Genomic DNA, 20344 nt, shown 5'->3' on the forward strand with positions numbered 1-20344 from the left:
GTACAGATATCGGACGTGGTAGGTTGGGCAGACTAGTAATACAGACAGGTGGTGAACTGTGGCGGAATTAACGTTAGACTTTAATGCTGGGCAGAGCACAAGTGTGTCTGAACACAAAGTGTACTGAACACTCCCAACGACGGGCCTCCGCAGCCGGCGACCCATGTATGCGCCAATGTTAACACCACGATATCCGCAATTACGACTGAAATGGGCACGTGACCATCGACACTGAACGTTGGCGCAGTGCCAGTGTGTGCCAAGGTCTGATGTATCCAGATACCTTTTTCATCATGCCGACGAGAGGACGCGAATCTGTCGTCTTCCGGTAACAGCTCCGTGACACCCGAACTTCGAGACGGAGACAAGCTGGCGGCGGCTCTATTATACTCTGGGGAATATTCACGTGGGCATCCACCTATGTCTGACGCAGCTTAACAGATGCTGTGTTGTCCTACGCTACTGTGTGAACCTAGTTCTTTGCACCTGAAAATGTTCCTGGACGAAGCAATCCTACCACTTGTCAAAAGTATGAAAACTACAATATCGACTACGAATGGCATGTTTTACATTTTAACTAGTGACCCGCCCCTGCTTAGACCCGAGAGTACTAAATATCTGTTGTCAGAAATCTTGTTTACAACGTATAGCGATACAGACAAAACTTCTTCGTGAATCAGTGTTACATTCGTGAGAACTATATCAGAATCACCACGTTAGATCCTGATATTAGCATTCACACACAGACGGGAAAATGCAGCGGACACTTCTTAGTATCTACAGATTCTAGTCAAGTTTCCCTGCTCTCTGACGTTGCGTCAGTTCTTACCTTACTGCTTTTCGCGCCAGCTACCGCCTCCTCCGCAGCTGACCAGCGGGTAACTTCCATCGTTGCCACGAGATGTCACACCAAACACTGATGATATATGGAACAGATAACAATGCATATATCACATATGTACGCAAATCTCCCTTTTGATTCATTCTTTGTATTATTAAAAACCGCTTCAAAATCCCTAGTTCCTGAGATTATTTATAACATACAGACCATAAAAACGTCGTGGGGGACTCGAATTTATACTATGTATACTATGAATGAATTTCCCACTCCTCCTTACACACATGGAACACCTATGCAGGTCTTGTACTAGCAGCAAACTAGCTTCTAATAACTCCACTGTCTCCCCTGCGATCACCAAACGTAATATGTCGCCGCACCTGTACCAACACACTCCACCATCGCTGCAACTACACACTCTCCATATCCTATCCTGACGCAACATCAACCAGCTCCGTTCCTCAGAAAATGAGATCCGCCCAGATATTTATCTCTCGTACCAACTAATCCGAAGAGCCAAAGAAACTGGTACACCTGCCTAAAACCGTTTAGGGCCGACGCGAGCACGCAGAAGTGCCTCCAGCACGACTTGGCATGGACTCGACTAATGTCTGAAGTAGTACTGGAGGGAATTGACACCATGAATCCCGCAGAGCTGTTCATAAATCCGTAAGAGTACGACGGGGTGAAGATCTTTTCTGAACAGCACGTTGCAAGGCCTCCCAGATATCCTCAATAATGTTCATGTCTGGCGAGTTTAGTGGCCAGCGGAAGTATTGAAACTCAGAAAAGTGTTCCTGCAGCCGCTCTGGACATGTTGGGTGTCGCATTGTCCTGCTGGAATAACCGAAGTCCGTCGGACTGTACAATGGATATGAATGGATGCCGGTGATCAGACAGGATGCTTATGCACGTGTCACCTGTCAGAGTCATATCTAGACATATCAGGGGTTCCATATCACACCAACTGCACACGCTCCACACCACTACCGGGCCTCCAACAACCCGGACAGACCCCTGCTGACATGGAGGGTTCATGGATTCATGAGGTTGTCTTCACACCCGTACACGTCCATCTGCTCGATACAATTTGAAACGAGGCTCATCCGACCAGGCAAAATGTTTCCAGTCTTCAACTGTCCATTGTCGGTGTTGACAGGCCCAGGTGATTTGTGCGTGCAGTCATCAAGGGTACAAGAGTTGACCTTTGCCGCCGAAAGCCCATATCGATGATGTTTCATTGAATGGTCGACAGCCGGCCGCGGTGGTCTCGTGGTTCTAGGCGCTCAGTCCGGAACCGCGCGACTGCTACATCGCAGGTTCGAATCCTGCCTCGGGCATGGATGTGTGTGATGTCCTTAGGTTGGTTAGGTTTAAGTAGTTCTAAGTTATAGGTGACTGATGACCACAGATGTTAAGTCCCATAGTGATCAGAGCCATTTGAACCATTTTTTAAATGAAAGTGCAGTGCTTCAGTGCTTTATCATAGAAAGATGTCACTGGGTGGTAATGCATTTTTAAATTGTTGTATTTTCAATCTTTTACCTGTCAGTCGTTTTGATTTAGAAACTAAAAACTGTCCTCACGTTTTTATCTCATGTTTGTTATATTTTTAAGAATGCTCTTGGCTGAAGAGCGGAATATGTTACCACTGACAGCCCATCCTCCGGCCATATGGGTTGAGGCGGGATGAAATAAAAGTGGAGGGAAGAGAGACAGAGAAAGGCGTTGAGTCACAAAGAAAGAAAGTTTATTTGTGTAAGTTTAACTAAGTAGTTCACTGCAGTTTAAATCATTTTTTCCTTAGGGAGCTACCTTTATGTTATACTTACTACGCCTAATCCCACACTGTGTGCCCTCGCTCAACCCACAGTATTTTATTGGTGAGTTATAGTCTTTATTGGACCATTATAGTCTTCTTAGTTCAGTCAACTAGCGGTCACCGGACGCTCGTTTGACACGGGGCTCTGGACAAGGTAGGGTGTATGGAACGAGGTCGGGAGAAGGTCCGCCTTACCAGGAACGCTGCCCGCATTACACTTTAATGTAGCGCTGCTCGCAGCTTCATTTGCCTTTCTGTTTCAAGGAAAGAAAGCATCTCACAAAGGGCCCTTCACTCTCTGTCAGACAAGTCATCTCTGTTCATTAACAACCAGCATAGCGAGCAAGGAACAGCGTTGTGGCGCGAGAGCGAAATTGCAGTCACACTGTGTGGCGCTATGTACACAGTAAGGCTACCTTGCCCAGTTTCTAAGAAAATTCGACAGAGACTAGTCACTGTTATTCGATGTGTAAGAACTTGTATTTGGATATAAATCTCCCGAGTTTCACTTCGTTTCTAACGATTCTTCTCGTGTACCTACATTATTTCTTTGCAAACCACTACTTAGTCCACGGCGCAAGGTACATATCTTCAAGCTGCGTAAGTGCATTTCATCGTGGGATCACTGTGGAAAGAAGACATGTTATATTTGTTTGTGTCTCTAAGCACCATTACATTCTACGAAACATGCATTCATTTTAGTGGCTCACAATGAGTACTTCATTTCTTTCTCATGGATCTATCATCTTTCCCATATTTACTATTACAACTCTCTACGCTTTCCATATTTTATTTATCTCATAACCTCCTCATCACAGACCCTATAAAGTTGAAACATTTCCGAAAATCTTTGTATTATTTCGATCTTACATACAGACTGCATAACTTTACGTAGTCTTCGCGACCGCAATAGGGTTTTGTAAACATACTCTCAAAATCACTGGTTGTGGATCTTATATTACTTTTCTTATTTCAGGGCTAAGCCCGGATTTTGTTTCTCTGATGCCTTTATTCATACCGCATGTTGTATATGCAAAATTTATTTGGATTCGAGTCCCAGTCCGACACAAATTTTCACTTGTCATTTACCATTTACTGCATGGGACGTGCGTAAAGATTACAGAACGAATGTGGGTACCGGAAATGAAATGAAGTGTGTACCACAAATTTGGAGCATGATAGCACTTAAGTGATTCAAATTACAAATGGCTCTGAGCACTATTGGACTTAACTTCTGAGGTCATCAGTCCCCGAGAACTTAGAACTACTTAAACCTAACTAACCTAATGACATCACACACATCCATGCCCGAGGCAGGATTCGAACCTGTGACCGTAGCGGTCGCGCGGTTCCAGACTGTAGCGCCTAGAACCGCTCGGCCAACCCGGCCGGCGATTCAAATTACAGACCTGCACGTTGTATCTGACTTGTAAATTTCAGTATGATAAGTAGTTACCATGTGGTGGGAAAGAAAAGAAAAGATTCTGTGCAGTTTCTGTTGGGCTCAAGAAAAGCATATTCTGGATATTGTGTTATCCGAAAGCAATGCCAAGGTTAGGATGCGACCATAACCCTTCTCGCTCACTCATAGCACCTTGAAATAATGTACGGCATTCTTACACTGTATACGGCTGAAGGCGAAGGATTATGAATATCAGCAGCAACGAGAATAACAGGTTTACGGTTACATTAATGAAGTGATGGGACAGGATATTTTACATTATACCGAATTTCGTGGCTGTTTCCCGTTTCATTAGTGTATGAAGCAATCGAACAACGTTCATATGCCTCCGTTCGTGCCATAGACAGACTAGCCCTATATCGTAGGTCCCTCCGTTGTCTATACGAGGGAGGTGACATCATATTTCTGGACTCCTTAAACTCTCTAAGTACGCTTTCGTGTCATAGTTGGTGTGAGTCTTCAAGCGTTTGCGAGCTTACAGTTTTCAGCGAACTCGCCACTCTCTCCCATAAATCGAAACTGGGAAGATTTGAAATTTGGTACCATGACCAAATGTTAAATTTCTTGTGGTCAAATGAGATGCGAAATGAAATACTAAAAAGAATTGACGATGGAATCCATGGAAGGACCTTACGGCATCCAGGAATAGTTTAGACGGTGGAAGGAGCAATAGGCGGAAATAAGCGTAGAATACGCAACACTGATTACTCAGGACGAAGGGTGCACTAGTTAAGTAGAGAGAAAATTGTTGGTGCACGATAGAGCATGTGCATAAAAACAGGTAATAGACTGATGACTAAAAAAAGTAGTAATAAACAGTTATCTGTTTCTTGACGTGGCCAGAGCAGAGTGAGTTCCGAAAGCCACAACCTGAGTGCGAGATCCAAGGTCTCTGAGGGATGAACTACTTTATGATACACACATCATCTCACTTTCATAATTTGCAACATTTAGAGCTTCTGATAACAGCTCTTGTCCACACCCTACTAAAGTCTGAAAGTCAAAGATGACGTGTTGTTTTGTATCCTAATCGTCTGTTGATTCTCAAGTACATGCTCTTGGTATAAGAGACACGTTGTTACCTTGGTGTTGAAATATTCAAAAACTTTTATGCACGTCCATGACTTGTCAATATTCTGTGAAGCGAAGCAGCACTTGTACACAATGGTGATACGCTGGGCTGATTCTGCATATTGGTGAAGAGTCTTACTTGCTGTCTAATTGTAATCAGTGAATAATATAGTCATATCATGCAAGACAAAACAATGTGTGTACAATACCGTAAAACGTATTATGAACTCGTAGACTTTATTCGATCTATTACAGTGATGAAAGAGAAATACCTGCGACAGCCATATCAAGACGTTGGAATAATTAAATGAAGACACGCGAAAATTTTTGTCGGAGAGGAACTGGAACCCAGATTTTCCACCTTACTCGAGGGGCTGCCGTAACTGATTTGGCAATCTGAGTACGCTTCGCATCCATCTCAAAATTGCACTTCTGTAGCCGCCCCCCCCCTCCCCCCGCCCCAAACCGTTCTTCATCCTCATTTCTCACTGCTCACAGCATTTGGCGTGGTTACTGCAAGAGATCGGGCCCAGGGTGCTTCCACAATAAAGATATAACATGAAATGCCGCCAAGACGTATAAATATTACTATTATATGTGTGGTGTCTTCTTTCGGGCATGCTTTGATGGTATTTCGTGATACATCTTCATTGTGAATGCATCATCAGTCCGACGTCTTGCAGGAATCACGGTAAATGTTACGAGCAGTGAGGATGATGAACAGGTGGCCACCACGGAAGCAGTGAGCGTCAAGTTGGGAATTTGAATCTGGGCTGGGCTCGACGCTGGCACCTGTATTTTTCTTACATCATGTATCTATATGGTCACCGAAACCAAACTGTGTGGTGTCTGTTCTTTCGAACATGTTTGAAAGAAGAGAAATTACACATATTTAATAACAGATGTTTCAGTGACTCACAGGTACAGATACGAACACCAGGCTTTGACGTTATGTTTTCTTCAAAGCATCTATCTAGAATCAAATTAAAAAAAAGTTGTTTGTAATCTGCCTGACACGGCAAATGCTTCCAGAGAACTCTTCCCTGGTTGCAACTTCACTAGAAATTCCATACTATGTATATCTAATACGGTACAACTCGTCGCAAAGATCTGCATAAAGTGATAGTTTATGTTGAACTGCTGCCGTGAAGTTGTTGTTGTTGGGGTCTTCAGTTGGAAGACTGTTTCGTTGCAGCTCTCTATGCGACTGTATCCTGTGCTGGCCTCTTCATCTCCGAATAACTTCTGCCACTACATCCTTCTGAATCTGCTTACTGTACTCATCTCTTGGTCTTCCCCTGCAATTTTTCCCCTCACATTTCCCTTCAGTACTAAACTGGTGATACATTGACGCTCAGAATGTGTCCTATCAACCAATCCCTTCTTTTAGTCAAGTTACGCCACAAATGTTTTGTCTTCACAGTTCTATTCAGTACTTCTTCATTAGTTACCTGATCTACCTATCTAATCTTCAACATTCTTCTGTAGCACCACTTTTCGAAAGCTTCTATTCTCTTTTTGGATAAACAGTTTACCGTCCATGTGTCACTTCCATACGTAGCTTCGCTCCAGACAGATACCTTTATAAAAGACATCCTGACACATAAAACTGTATTTGATGTTAACAAATTTCTCTTCTTCGGAATTCTTTTCTTGCCATTGCCAGTCTACATTTTATATCCTTTCTACTTCGACCATCACAAGCTGTTTTGCTGCGCAAATAGCAAAACTCATCTTCTACTTTAAGTGTCTTGTTTCCTAATCTAATTCCCTCACCATCACCTGATTTAATTCGACAACATTCCATTATCCTGGTTTTGCTTTTGTTGCTATTCATCCTATATTCTCCTTTCAGGACACTTCCATTCCGTTCAACTTCTCTTCAAAGTGCTTTGGGTTCTTTGACAGGATTACAATGTCATCGGCAAACCTCAAAATTTTTATTATCTTATCCCTTAACTTTTAATTCCTATTCCAAAGTATTCTTTGGTTCCCTTTACAGCTTGTTCAATATAAAGATTTAATAACATCAGGGACGGGCCTCGACACTGTCTCCCTTCCTTCTCAACCACTGCTTCTTTTTCATGCCTCGCGACTCTTATGACTGCTGTCTGGTTTCTGCTGTCTGGCTCTCAGTAGCCAGGCTATCAGCACTTCTAACGGAACAGCCTTTCGCTCCTTGTATTTTACCCCTGATACCTTCAGAATTCCAAGGAGAGTATTCCAGTCAACATTGTGAAATGTTTCTGTAAATCTACAAATGCTATAAACGTAGGTATAACCTATCTTCTAAGATAAGTCGTAGGGTCAGTGTTACTTCGCATGTTCCTATGTTTCTTCGGAATCCAAACTGATCTTCCGCGAGGTCTGCTTCTATCAGTTTTAGCATTCTTCTGTAAAGTATTTTCAGCAATGACTTATTAAACTCATAATTTGGTAATTTTCACAGCTGTCAGGAACTGTTTTCTTTGGAACTGGAATAGTTACATTCTTCTTGAAGTCTGATGGTATTTCGCCTGCCTCATACATCTTGCAACCATTGGAGGAGTTCTGACATGCCAGGCTCTCCCAAGGCTATCAATAGTTCTAACGGAATATCGTCTGCCCCCAGGGCCTTGTTTCGACTCAAATCTTACATAGCTCTGTGTATCATATCTCCCATCTCATTTCCAGCTACGTCCTCTTCCAATTCCATAATATTGCCCTCAAGTACATCGCCCTTATATAGACCCTCTGTATACGCCTTCTACCTTTCTGCTTTCCCTTCTCTGATTGTTGCTGGTTTTCCATCTGAGCCCTTGACATTCATGCAGCTGCTACTCTTTTCGCCAAAGGCCTCTTTAATTTTCCTGTAAGGTGGTATCTAGCCTCCCTCTAGTGATATATGCTCCTAAATCCCTGCACTTATTCTCTAACTGTTCCTGCTTAGTCATTTTGCACTTACTGTCAATTTCATTTCTTAAACATTTGCGTTTCCTTTCGCCTGCTACATTTGCTAATGTTTTAAATTGTTTTCTTTTCTTTAGTTAAATTCAATATCTCTAGTGTTATCGAAGTATTTCTACTAGGCGTTGTCTCTCCACCAATTTGATCCTCTGCTGCCTTTTCAATTTCATCTCTTAATGCTACCCATTCATCCTCTACTGTATTCCTTTCTCCTGTTCTCGTCAACCGTTGCATAATGCTCCCTCTGAAGCTCTCAACAACCTCTTGTCCTTCCAACTTATCTAGGCAGCATTTTCTCTTTTTTGCAATTTATTCAGATTCAGTCTACAGTTCAGAACCAATAAATTTTGGTCCACACCTGACCTTGGAAATGTCTTATAAGTTAAAATTTGATTCCTAAAGCTCTGTCTAACCATTATATAATCAACTGGAAACCTTCCAGAGTCTCCAGATCTCTTCCACGTGTACAACCTTCTTTTATGATTCTTAAGCTGTCTTAACGACGATTAAATTATGTTCTGTGCAAAATTCTACCAGATGGCTTTCTCTTTCATTCCTTTCCCCCAGTCCATATTCACCTACTACTTTTCCTTTTCTTCCTTTTCCTACTGTCCGATTCAGTCCCCGTTCACAATTAATTTTTCGTCTACTTTAAGTGTTTGAATAATTTCTTTTACCTCATCATACATTTTTTCAATCTCTTCATCATCTGTGGTGCTAGTTGGCATATAAACTTATACTGCTGTGGTAGGCGTGGGTTTCGTGTCTATCTTGGCTACGATAAGGCGTTCACTATGCTGTTCATAGTAGCTCATCCGTATTGCAATTTGTTATTCATTATTAAACCCGCTACTGTATTACACTTATTTGACTTCGTGTTTATAGAGCTGTATTCACGTGGCCAGAAGTCCTGTTGTTCCTGCCATCAAATTTCACTAATTCCCACTATATGTAACATGAACCAGTCCATTTCCCTTTTCAAATTTTCCAACATACTTGCCCCATTGAGGGATATAACATCCCACGCTCCGATCCGCAGAATGCCAGTTTTGTTTCTCCTGATGATGACATCCTCTAGAACAGTCCCCTCCTGCAGATCCGGATGGAGGACTACTTTACCTCCGGAATATTTATCCAAGAGGACGCCATCATCGTTTAACCATACAGTAGAGTTGCATGCCCTCGGGGAAAATTACAGCTATAATTTTCCCCTTGCTTTCGACCGTTCGCAGTCCCAGCACAGCAAGGCTGTTTTGGTTGATGTTACAAGGCCAAATTAGTCTGTAATTCAGGCAGGTGCCCCTGCAGCTACTGAAAAGGCTGCTGCTCCTCTTCGGGAACCACACGTTTGTCTGGTCTCTCAACAGGTACCCCTCCGTTGTGGTTGCACGTACAGTGCGGCTATCTGTATCGCTGAGGCACGCTAGCCTCCCCAACTTCGGCAAGGTCGATCGTTCGAGGGGGTTGGGGGCAGTGTAGTTACGCCGAAAATATTGTAGCATGTCCAAATACTGCCATTGTCAAGAGCGCATACCGTTATATCCCGCTGCGTTTTAATCACTTAATTGGAACTACACATTTGCAAAGCGATGAACAACAACGGAAGGACGTACGATAGCAACTTTTGTTTCCGGAAATATGACTCCAGTTGACCTGAGGCAATGTTCACCACCATCTTCTACTCTGAGAAGGTCATCGTTGATCAAAATTAATAAGCTGATTAATAAACATTTGTGGTCCGCGACTGAATTCATAATAAAATGAATAATTCTTGGAGTGCTACAAAAACATAATGCGCATCTCAGTAACATATATTGTTTCAAATGAATGTTTAGCTTTTTTTCCAAATAACACTTCATTTATGGCTGTTATGAATTTATTGGTCATAACTGTCTGTTAAGTGCGACTTTTACTTCAGCAGTTTGTGTTTCCACAGTCATTCCATTCGTTAGTATTCACAGGACGAATGTACATAAATAAAGAGTTTGATATATGAATGACCTTGATAGGTGGCAGAACAGGCAGTCCTACGCCTTCTAAAATCATTCGTATTATTGTTTCAGCCTTCCCATGCTACGCTACTTCGCTTGTTAGAATACTTGTCGTTCGCTGATAATATTTAATGAGTGACAATTTTTAGCAACTATAGGGACAGAAATATTTGTACAGATTTTCAAAATAGACTCTGACGTGGTTTAAATGGTTATCAGCTAGACAGTGCTGCGAGACGCTGCGCCGTTAATTATTGAATCGACCGTTTAGTGAAACTAATACGCTGTGGGATTTTGTATTTGTATGCTATTAAAATAAAATTTAGTTTAAGGGAATTACACACGTACAAGCAATATTAAATACTGTAGTTGGTTCGTTGGTTGGTTTGGGGAAGGAGACCAGACAGCGTGGTCATCGGTCTCATCGGATTAGGGAAGGATTGGGAAGGAAGTTGGCCGTGCCCTTTCAGAGGAACCATCCCGGCATTTGCCTGGAGTGATTTAGGGAAATCACGGAAAACCTAAATCAGGATGGCCGGACGCGGGAGTGAACCGTCGTCCTCCCGAATGCGAGTCCAGTGTCTAACCACTGCGCCACCCCGCTAGGTAATACTGTAGTGTCCATTAAAATTGCTACACCAAGAAGAAATGCAGATGATAAGCGGGTATTCATTGGACAAATATATTATACTAGAACTGACATTTGATTACATTTTCACGCAATTTGAGTGCAAGATCCTGAGAAATCAGTACCCAGAAAAACCACCTCTGGCCGTAATAACGGCTTTGATACGCCTGGGCATTGAGTCAAACAGAGCTTGGATGGCGTGTACAGGTACAGCTGCCCATGCAGCTTCAACACGATACCACAGTTCATCAAGAGTAGTGACTGGCGTATTGTGACGAGCCAGTTGCTCGGCCACTATTGACCACACGTTTTCAATTGCTGAGAGATCTGGAGAATGTGCTGGTCAGGGCAGCAGTCGAACATTTTCTGTATCTAGAAAGGCATGTACAGGACCTGCAACATGCGATCATGCGTTATCCTGCTGAAATGTAGGGTTTCGCAGGGATCGAATGAAGGGTAGAGCCACGGGTCGTAACACATCTGAAACGTAACGTCCACTGTTCAAAATGCCGTCAATGCGAACAACAGGTGACCGAGTCGTGTAACCAATGGCACCCCATGCCATCACGCCGGGTGATACGCCAGTACGGCGTTGACGAATACACGCTTCCAATGTGCGTTCACCGCGATGTCGCCAAACACGGATGCGACCGTCATGATGCTGTAAACAGAGCCTGGATTCATCCGAAAAATCGACGTTTTTCCATTCGTGCACCCAGGTTCGTCGTTGAGTACACCATCGCAGGCGTTCCTTTCTGTGATGCAGCGTCAAGGGTAACCGCAGCCATGGTCTCCCAGCTGATAGTCCATGCTACTGCAAACGTCGTCGAACTGTTCGTGCAGATGGTTGCTGTCTTGCAAACGTCCCCATCTGTTAACTCAGGGATCGAGACGTGGCTGCACGATCCGTTACGGCCATGGGGATAAGATGCCTGTCATTTCGACTGCTAGTGATACGAAGCCTTTGGGATCCAGCACGGCGTTCGGTATTACCCTCCTGAACCCACCGATTCCATATTCTGCTAACAGTCATTGGATCTCGACCAACGCGAGCAGCAATGTCGCGATACGATAAACCGCAATCGCGATAGGCTATAATCCGACCCTTAACAAAGTCGGAAACGTGATGCTACGCATTTCTCCTCTTTACACGAGACATCACAACAACGTCTCACCAGGCAACACCGGTCAACTACTGTTTGTGTATGAGAAATCGGTTGGAAACTTTTCTCATGTGAGCACGTTGTACGTGTGTCCACACTGGCGCCAGCCTTGTGTGAATGCTCTGAGAAGCTAATCATTTGCATATCACAGCATCTTCTCGCTGTCGTTTAAATTTCGCGTCTGTAGCATGTCAACTTCGTGGTGTAGCAATTTTAATGGCCGGTAGTGTATTTAGTATTTTCTGTGTGAATACAGCGCTTCAATTGAATTCGCTCTCCGAAACAAAGTAAGCTCACCATTATTGGATTTTACCATCCAATACTGTGTACATGAAAATAAATATAAGATAGCTCATACTTTTACTCATAATATTTCGTGTTGGCTACCATAATTAATTTAGTTCTGAAACCTGTCTGTCTCGAGAGGGACACGTATGAATCCTCCCAGCTGTAGAGCATGCATGTAAGACTGTCCGACCTACCCATAAAATGACGTGATTGAGCTACTATCATTGAGGGTCAGTCCTTCGTTCAACCGGCCTTAACTACTTGCTGGTTGCTCACATTAGCTGGTATCTAGTGGAAAGGAGGGGCCTTCAGTTTCACCATAACAGTGCACCATTCCACACCGTGAGCACAAGAGGAACACTTAACCCAATGAATTTTTAACTCTGCAAGGCAGTGTTAACTGACTTAAAAAGTTTCAGACAAATTGAAACTGTGTGCCGGGACAAGACCCGGACCTCGAGCCTTACGTATCTCAGGCAAGTGCTGCAGCAAGTGAGCTACCCAAACAAGATCCACGACCCGTCGTCATAGCCTTACTTTCGCCAGGGCCCTTTCCTACCTACTGAATTCTCCTGCAGTTCTCCCGTAAACCTTCTGGGATTAGGACATCTGGAAGAAAGGATATTATGGAGAAACTGCTTAGCCACAGCGTAGGGGATGTTTCTGGAATGAACTGAAGCTGTGACCGAGGGTCGTGAGTCGAGCTTGAGTAGGCTCTGTCTGTAAAGCACTAACCTGCGGAAGAGAAAGGTCCCAGTTTCGAGACCCGGTTTGCCACACTAAGTTAAAACACATAGCTGCATCGTTGCTTAGAAGTCGAAATTCTGTGCCATGGCCAGCACAGTGATCTGTTAGAGCTCCAATGGACTATTCGTTACCCCAGAAGAATCTGAAGAGGAGCTTTAGGATCGCAGCTGGCAATAACAGGCAACGGAGGTTTTTGAAAAGACGTCGCCAAAATTTGATGGGCCATTCTAATGGATCTACTGAGATTCGTGACGTCATTCTGAACAGTTGCTATGAACTTAAGTCGATTTTGTAGCATGTAAGTCGTTTATGTCAATGAAAAGTTAAATATTCAGTTTCGACCATTAGTTACTTATCCCAAAGTACTTAGTTTAGAATCCTCTACCATCTATATCATTTTTATGATAAAAATTTGGGGCACATTGTACGAACCGAAACTTATGCTGCTCACGTATTGTGCACGCTAGTTTGCATGAAAAACAGAAATGTTTAGTCATGCGACACGTTACACATGCAAACGTTGTACAATATTTCGGGCTAATCGACCCAAGTTGTGTAACGAGTAACAAAGCATTCGCACACAAAAAATTAAGTAGTATGTCATTGTGTTGAGCTAGAATTTTAGATCGAACTGTGAATACTTTAAGAGAGAATATTGTCCATGACTTTAGAGTGTGCATAAGGGTAAAAACGCAAACAGTAATGAGCCCCGGGATATGCATAACGTTAATTGATCTGGTAATGAAGTTTCGACGCTGAAGACAAAACGCCACAACGATATAACATGTTATACAAACAATGCGCTGAAATTCCGCGTGACGATGACCTTCCAATGGCCATTCGCATTGGCACTGCGGTCGTTAGTGAATATATGCAAATGAATATAATTTGACTTACTTTGAACAATGTACCTACATACAATGACACTCCACGTGAAACTTCGGACCATGCAGCTTTTATTTCTATTTTCGCGTAACTGAAAATATAGAAGCAATTAATGTTGAGTACATCACCGCAATGGGGTGGGGGGGGGGGGATGAAGGAAAGGCGGTCATCGACCGTTCCTTATAAGAGAGAAATGCTCACTCCAGCCCTCTGAAGCACTCCTCCTTCAATTTCTTTCATAAGTAACGAGTTAACGTTTATGTGAAGTTTTTTTTTTACTGCAGGAGAAATAGTGCGAGTCATCCCACAATGAGGAAAAACTTCAGGCGATGAGTCTTTTCATATAATTGCTCTAGTAGTGTAGCTGTATGTAGAGTAACTAAACGTTCAGTTGGATAATGAACGGGCGATCTCTGCCCCAAGTTGATCCGGTTTTGTGCATCACATCGGCAGCCTTCACTCTTTACGTCACCTGCATCCATGTATCTCTACTCGAGTCCGTGAAGGAATATTGATACTGGAGCTTCCTCAGAGGTCAGGATCTCGAATCAACGTGGCCGTTCCGGTCTCCATCGGACAACAGTTCACTCCGCCAGGAAGTTTACCAACGCTGGACATTCTGCAGCACAGTTTCCTCTCGTTCTCGTTCTTCTCTTGCCTACAGACCTACAGCCTTGCACCAAAGAGGGACAGGTAGCAGTTCGTTATAGGGTGTTGCGCTATAGTTTGAACGATAAATCTAGACATAGGGAACGGCTACCTAAAGATCCACATAATCATACAGAAGAAGTATGGTGAAGTAGAAATAACATTATAAAAATATATAAATGAAGTCTCAGTGTGCGTTCAGATTTGTATCTGGGAACGTGAAAAGGTTGAAGATCAAATTTTCAACTAACCATTTTTGACTGCAGTCAGCGTTGATAAACCACGTAGAAGGCAGGAGGCGGAATACTGACGGAAGTAAAGCTGTGAGGACGGATCGTGCGTGAGTCGTGCTTGCGGAGCCCTGTCGGGCCAGCACGGTGGCTCAGCGTGTTCGGTCAGAGCTACCATCTGTAATGAAAAAAAACTGAGTGAATGGATCAATGGATCAACGACGAAGTTGAACACGAGTCATGGGACGTCCGCCTCGAACAAATACGACCAATAACGTACAACAAGAGATAAAAACAAAAAAACAAACGAACGTCCGTAGAGCCCTTCCTCGCGAAAAGCAGAGGTCCCGAGTTCGTGTCTCAGCCTGGCACACAGCTTTAATCTCCCAGGAAGTTTAATATCAGCGCACATTCCGCTGCAGTGTGAAAATTTCGTTTTTGGAACATCCACCATGCTGCTACTAAGCCATGTCTCCGCAATATCCTTTGTTCCAGGAGTGCTAGTCCTGCAAATTTCGCAGAAAAACTTCTGTTAAGTTTGGAAGTTAGGAGACGAGGTACTGGCAGAAGTAAAGCTCTGAGGACAGGCCGTGGGTTTTGACTGGGTAGCTCAATCGGTAGTGTACTTGCCTACGAAAGGCAAAGGTTACGAGTTTATGCCTTAGTCCATCACAAAGTTTTAGTCTGCCAGGATGTTTCACATATGGTTTTCTGAAATATTTCCAAGTCTGCTGAGGCTTCACTCGGTCCGTATTAGAAGTCCATAAAAACACGGTAAACGTTTAGGTGTCGAAAGAACCATCCTATTCAAAGTTCCTACGCATTACATTTCCAACAATGCTGCACACTTTAAACAACCACGAAGCGCAAATAGCGGGACATTCTATTAGATATGTATCCTTCAAAAAACTATTTTTCAAGGGAAGTCATGCATCTCGAATATGTTTAACTTCTCACAACTGCCAAACGGAGTTTACGCTACGCACAGTCAACACATGCGGTTTTATTGCCGCCTAGAGTTTCATTGGTTCCTCGTCGTGCCACTTGACCAACTGCCTGTCTTATCTACCCCCACACAAGTTTTATATAAGCACTACTCCAACAGTTAAATGGACATTCTAACATATCACTACAACAATAAGCATTTGTTTTACAGCATTTACACTACGTAATTAACATTAAATTTATAGATGCCGGAATAAAGAATGCTGATACGCTGATGAAAGCGGTAATAATAAAATTATTACTATAACGTCAGGTATTCTAATGAATGCGTGGCATGCGTTTTTGTACAATAAAGCAAACTGTTCAAACTTAATAGTAGATAGGCAAACAATATGATACTTCACTTCAAGTATCTAAAAAAATTCCTGTAGTTCTGCAAAGGAGTGCTTCAGTGATAAGACATCCCCTCTCAGACTCTTCTTTCAGTAGCGAATTTCTTACTGTTCCGATGAAAGTTATAGCGGTTAATGTGTGTACTTCAGTATATTATAATCTTATACAACATTAATGCTCTGTTTCTCGAAGACTATCGGTATGGATTAAATTGAAACAGAACAGCCTTTTCCAAAAGATATGAAACCCAGACAAAACGAAATTCATACTCAGTTTTCTGTTGTTAGTATAACTCACAACTGTGAAAGTTTCAAATAATGCTTCTGAAAACCAGTTTTAAAACAAAATGTTTTTACATGCAGCTAATGATAATTCGGATCAGTATCTTATGCTCTGTGGAGAGGAAGGCGGAAAGTCTGTAGATTGTTTTCTAAATGTTATATATGTGTTTGTGTCAATGCACAATCATTTTGTAAACAGATTGATATATTCCCTTACTATTACATAGCTGCCAGCTTTAATCATTACCCCTGAAACACTGCCTGTTTCAGAAGATTTTCTTTCCTTTATAACTCTAAAGTTTTCAATCACATTTTCTGCCATTACTGCCGAAATGTCATCGTCTCTTGAACTGTACAAACTTTTAAAAATGCCTATCATTTTGTTCTTGTGAAGTACCATCTGCATATACATAAATGCTTTTCAGCTCGCAATTAAGTGCCTGCCAGAAGGTTCATCTAACCACCTTCAAGCTATTTCCATATCGTTCCAATCTAGAACAGCACGCTGGAGAAAGGAGTACTTAATTCTCTCCATACGAGCTCTGATTTCTCTTATTTTATTACATGGATCCTTTCTCCCTGTGGAGGTGGGCGCCAAAAAAGTATTTTCGCATTCGGAGGAGAAAGATGGTAATTGAATTATCGTGAAAAGATCCTCTTATAGTGATTGCCATCCTAGTTTGCGTAGCCTATCCGTGACACTACTCCACTTTTTCACTATGACAGAAAACGATCTGCTCTTGTTTGGCATTTTTCGATGTGCCCCGTCAATACTACAGCCGTCTATTTGTTAAAGGATATTTTGAATGTATTCACTTCATTGTATCTTGCACAACTGGCAAATTTAGACCTTACAGAGAATTTTCAGGAGCGGTAGTGTCAAATTATTCATTATAAAACAATGTGTTTAGCCGATCGAGAGCGAGAACATAACGCGCAAGCGCCAAAATTAAAACCAGAATGCTTACTTAGTGCTGTAATATCTTTATAACTAATGCCAGGTTTTAAGAGGGAAGGTTTCATCTGCAACAATTACATATGGAAACTTCTCCGTTGCTGGTATTAGCTCTTTGTCTTGTGTAACGGATTATTTGTTGCTTTCAAATCTTTTCTCCATCTCAAATCATTCAGAAGTTTCTCCATCGCTACTTTTGCCATAAGCTCCAACATCAACAAGCGTGATTTAGTAATTTGCATCTACCAAATCCAATAAAACAATGGAATATGAATATTTGTAGTTGTAGTAGAATGAACCAGCACCAGCTGGACATCGGATTTGAACTTGCTTGCCGTCCAAAGCTCCTATGCAGCGTGGATAGTTCTACTTCTCGTCATAATCCTTGGCGATCAGTTTCCATTTGTTTAGTTCCGGCATGTAAATCGGTTGTAGAGTTTTCCAAATTACCTCGCAACACTCTTCAACTATTTCTCCAATAGTTGAAAATCCAATCCGAAAAGAAAAGCTCAATGTTCTGTAAGAATTTCCAGTTGCCAAGTACCTGTGCACAGTGAAAAAAAAAGCCCAGTTATTGACGTATTACTCTTTACGTTATCCTTTGGCAACTTTTTTTTTGGTCATCAGTCTACTGACTGGTTTGATGCGGCCCGCCACGAATTCCTTTCCTGTGCTAACCTCTTCATCTCAGAGTAGCACTTGCATCCTACGTCCTCAATTATTTGCTTGATGTATTCCAATCTCTGTCTTCCTCTACAGTTTTTGCCCTCTACAGCTCCCTCTAGTACCATGGAAGTCATTCCCTCATATCTTAGCAGATGTCCTATCATCCTGTTCCTTCTCCTTATCAGTGTTTTCCGCATACTCCTTTCCTCTCCGATTCTGCGTAGAACCTCCTCATTCCTTACCTTATCAGTCCACCTAATTTTCAACATTCGTCTATAGCACCACATTTCAAATGCTTCGATTCTCTTCTGTTCCGGTCTTCCCACAGTCCATGTTTCACTACCATACAATTCTGTACTCCAGACGTGCATCCTCTGAAATTTCTTCCTCAAATTAAGGCCGGTATTTGATTTAAGTAGACTTCTCTTGGCCAGAAATGCCTTTTTTGCCATAGCGAGTCTGCTTTTGATGTCCTCCTTGCTCCGTCCGTCATTGGTTATTTTACTGCCTAGGTAGCAGAATTCCTTAATTTCATTGACTTCGTGACCATCAATCCTGATGTTAAGTTTCTCGCTGTTCTCATTTCTACTACTTCTCATTACATTCGTCTTTCTCCGATTTACTCTCAAACCATACTGTGTACTCTTTAGACTGTTCATTCCGTTCAGCAGATCATTTAATTCTTCTTCACTTTCACTCAGGATAGCAATGTCATCAGCGAATCGTATCATTGATATCATTTCACCTTGTATTTTAATTCCACTCCTGAACCTTTCTTTTATTTCCATCATTGCTTCCTCGATGTACAGATTGAAGAGTAGAGGCGAAAGGCTACAGCCTTGTCTTACACCCTTCTTAATACGAGCACTTCGTTCTTGATCGTCCACTCTTATTATTCCCTCTTCGTTGTTGTACATATTGTATATGACCCGTCTCTCCCTATAGCTTACCCCTACTTTTTTCAGAATCTCGAACAGCTTGCACCATTTTATATTGTCGAACGCTTTTTCCAGGTCGACAAATCCTATGAAAGTGTCTTGATTTTTCTTTAGCCTTGCTTCCATTATTAGCCGTAACGTCAGAATTGCCTCTCTCGTCCCTTTACTTTTCCTAAAGGCAAACTGATCGTCACCTAGCGCATTTTCAATTTTCTTTTCCATTCTTCTGTATATTATTCTTGTAAGCAGCTTCGATGCATGAGCTGTTAAGCTGATTGTGCGATAATTCTCGCACTTGTCAGCTCTTGCCGTCTTCGGAATTGTGTGGATGATGCTTTTCCGAAAGTCAGATGGTATATCGCCAGACTCATATATTCTACATACCAACGTGAATAGTCGTTTTGTTGCCACTTCCCCCAATGATTTTAGAAATTCTGATGGAATGTTATCTATCCCTTCTGCCTTATTTGACCGTAAGTCCTCCAAAGCTCTTTTAAATTCCGATTCTAATACTGGATCCCCTATCTCTTCTAAATCGACTCCTGTTTCTTCTTCTATCACACCAGACAAATCTTCACCCTCATAGAGGCTTTCAATGTATTCTTTCCACCTATCTGCTCTCTCCTCTGCATTTAACAGTGGAATTCCCGTTGCACTCTTAATGTTACCACCGTTGCTTTTAATGTCACCAAAGGTTGTTTTGACTTTCCTGTATGCTGAGTCTGTCCTTCCGACAATCATATCTTTTTCGACGTCTTCACATTTTTCCTGCAGCCATTTCGTCTTAGCTTCCCTGCACTTCCTATTTATTTCATTCCTCAGCGACTTGTATTTCTGTATTCCTGATTTTCCCGGAACATGTTTGTACTTCCTCCTTTCATCAATCAACTGAAGTATATCTTCTGTTACCCATGGTTTCTTCGTAGCTACCTTCTTTGTACCTATGTTTTCCTTCCCAACTTCTGTGATGGCCCTTTTTAGAGATGTCCATTCCTCTTCAACTGTACTGCCTACTGCGCTATTCCTTATTGCTGTATCTATAGCGTTAAAGAACTTCAAACGTATTTCGTCATTCCTTAGTAATTCCGTATCCCACTTCTTTGCGTATTGATTCTTCCTGACTAATGTCTTGAACTTCATCACTACTATATTGTGATCTGAGTCTATATCTGCTCCTGGGTGCGCCTTACAGTCCAGTATCTGATTTCGGAATCTCTGTATGACCATGATGTAATCTAATTGAAATCTTCCCGTATCCCCCGGCCTTTTCCAAGTATACCTCCTCCTCTTGTGATTCTTGAACAGGGTATTCGCTATTACTAGCTGAAACTTGTTACGGAACTCAATTAGTCTTTTTCCTCTTTCATTCCTTGTCCCAAGCCCATATTCTCCTGTAGCCTTTTCTTCTACTCCTTCCCCTACAACTGCATTCCAGTCGCCCATGACT

The sequence above is a fragment of the Schistocerca serialis genome, chromosome 1, assembly GCF_023864345.2.
Source record: "Schistocerca serialis cubense isolate TAMUIC-IGC-003099 chromosome 1, iqSchSeri2.2, whole genome shotgun sequence".
In the NCBI taxonomy this organism is placed as follows: Eukaryota; Metazoa; Arthropoda; class Insecta; order Orthoptera; family Acrididae; genus Schistocerca; species Schistocerca serialis.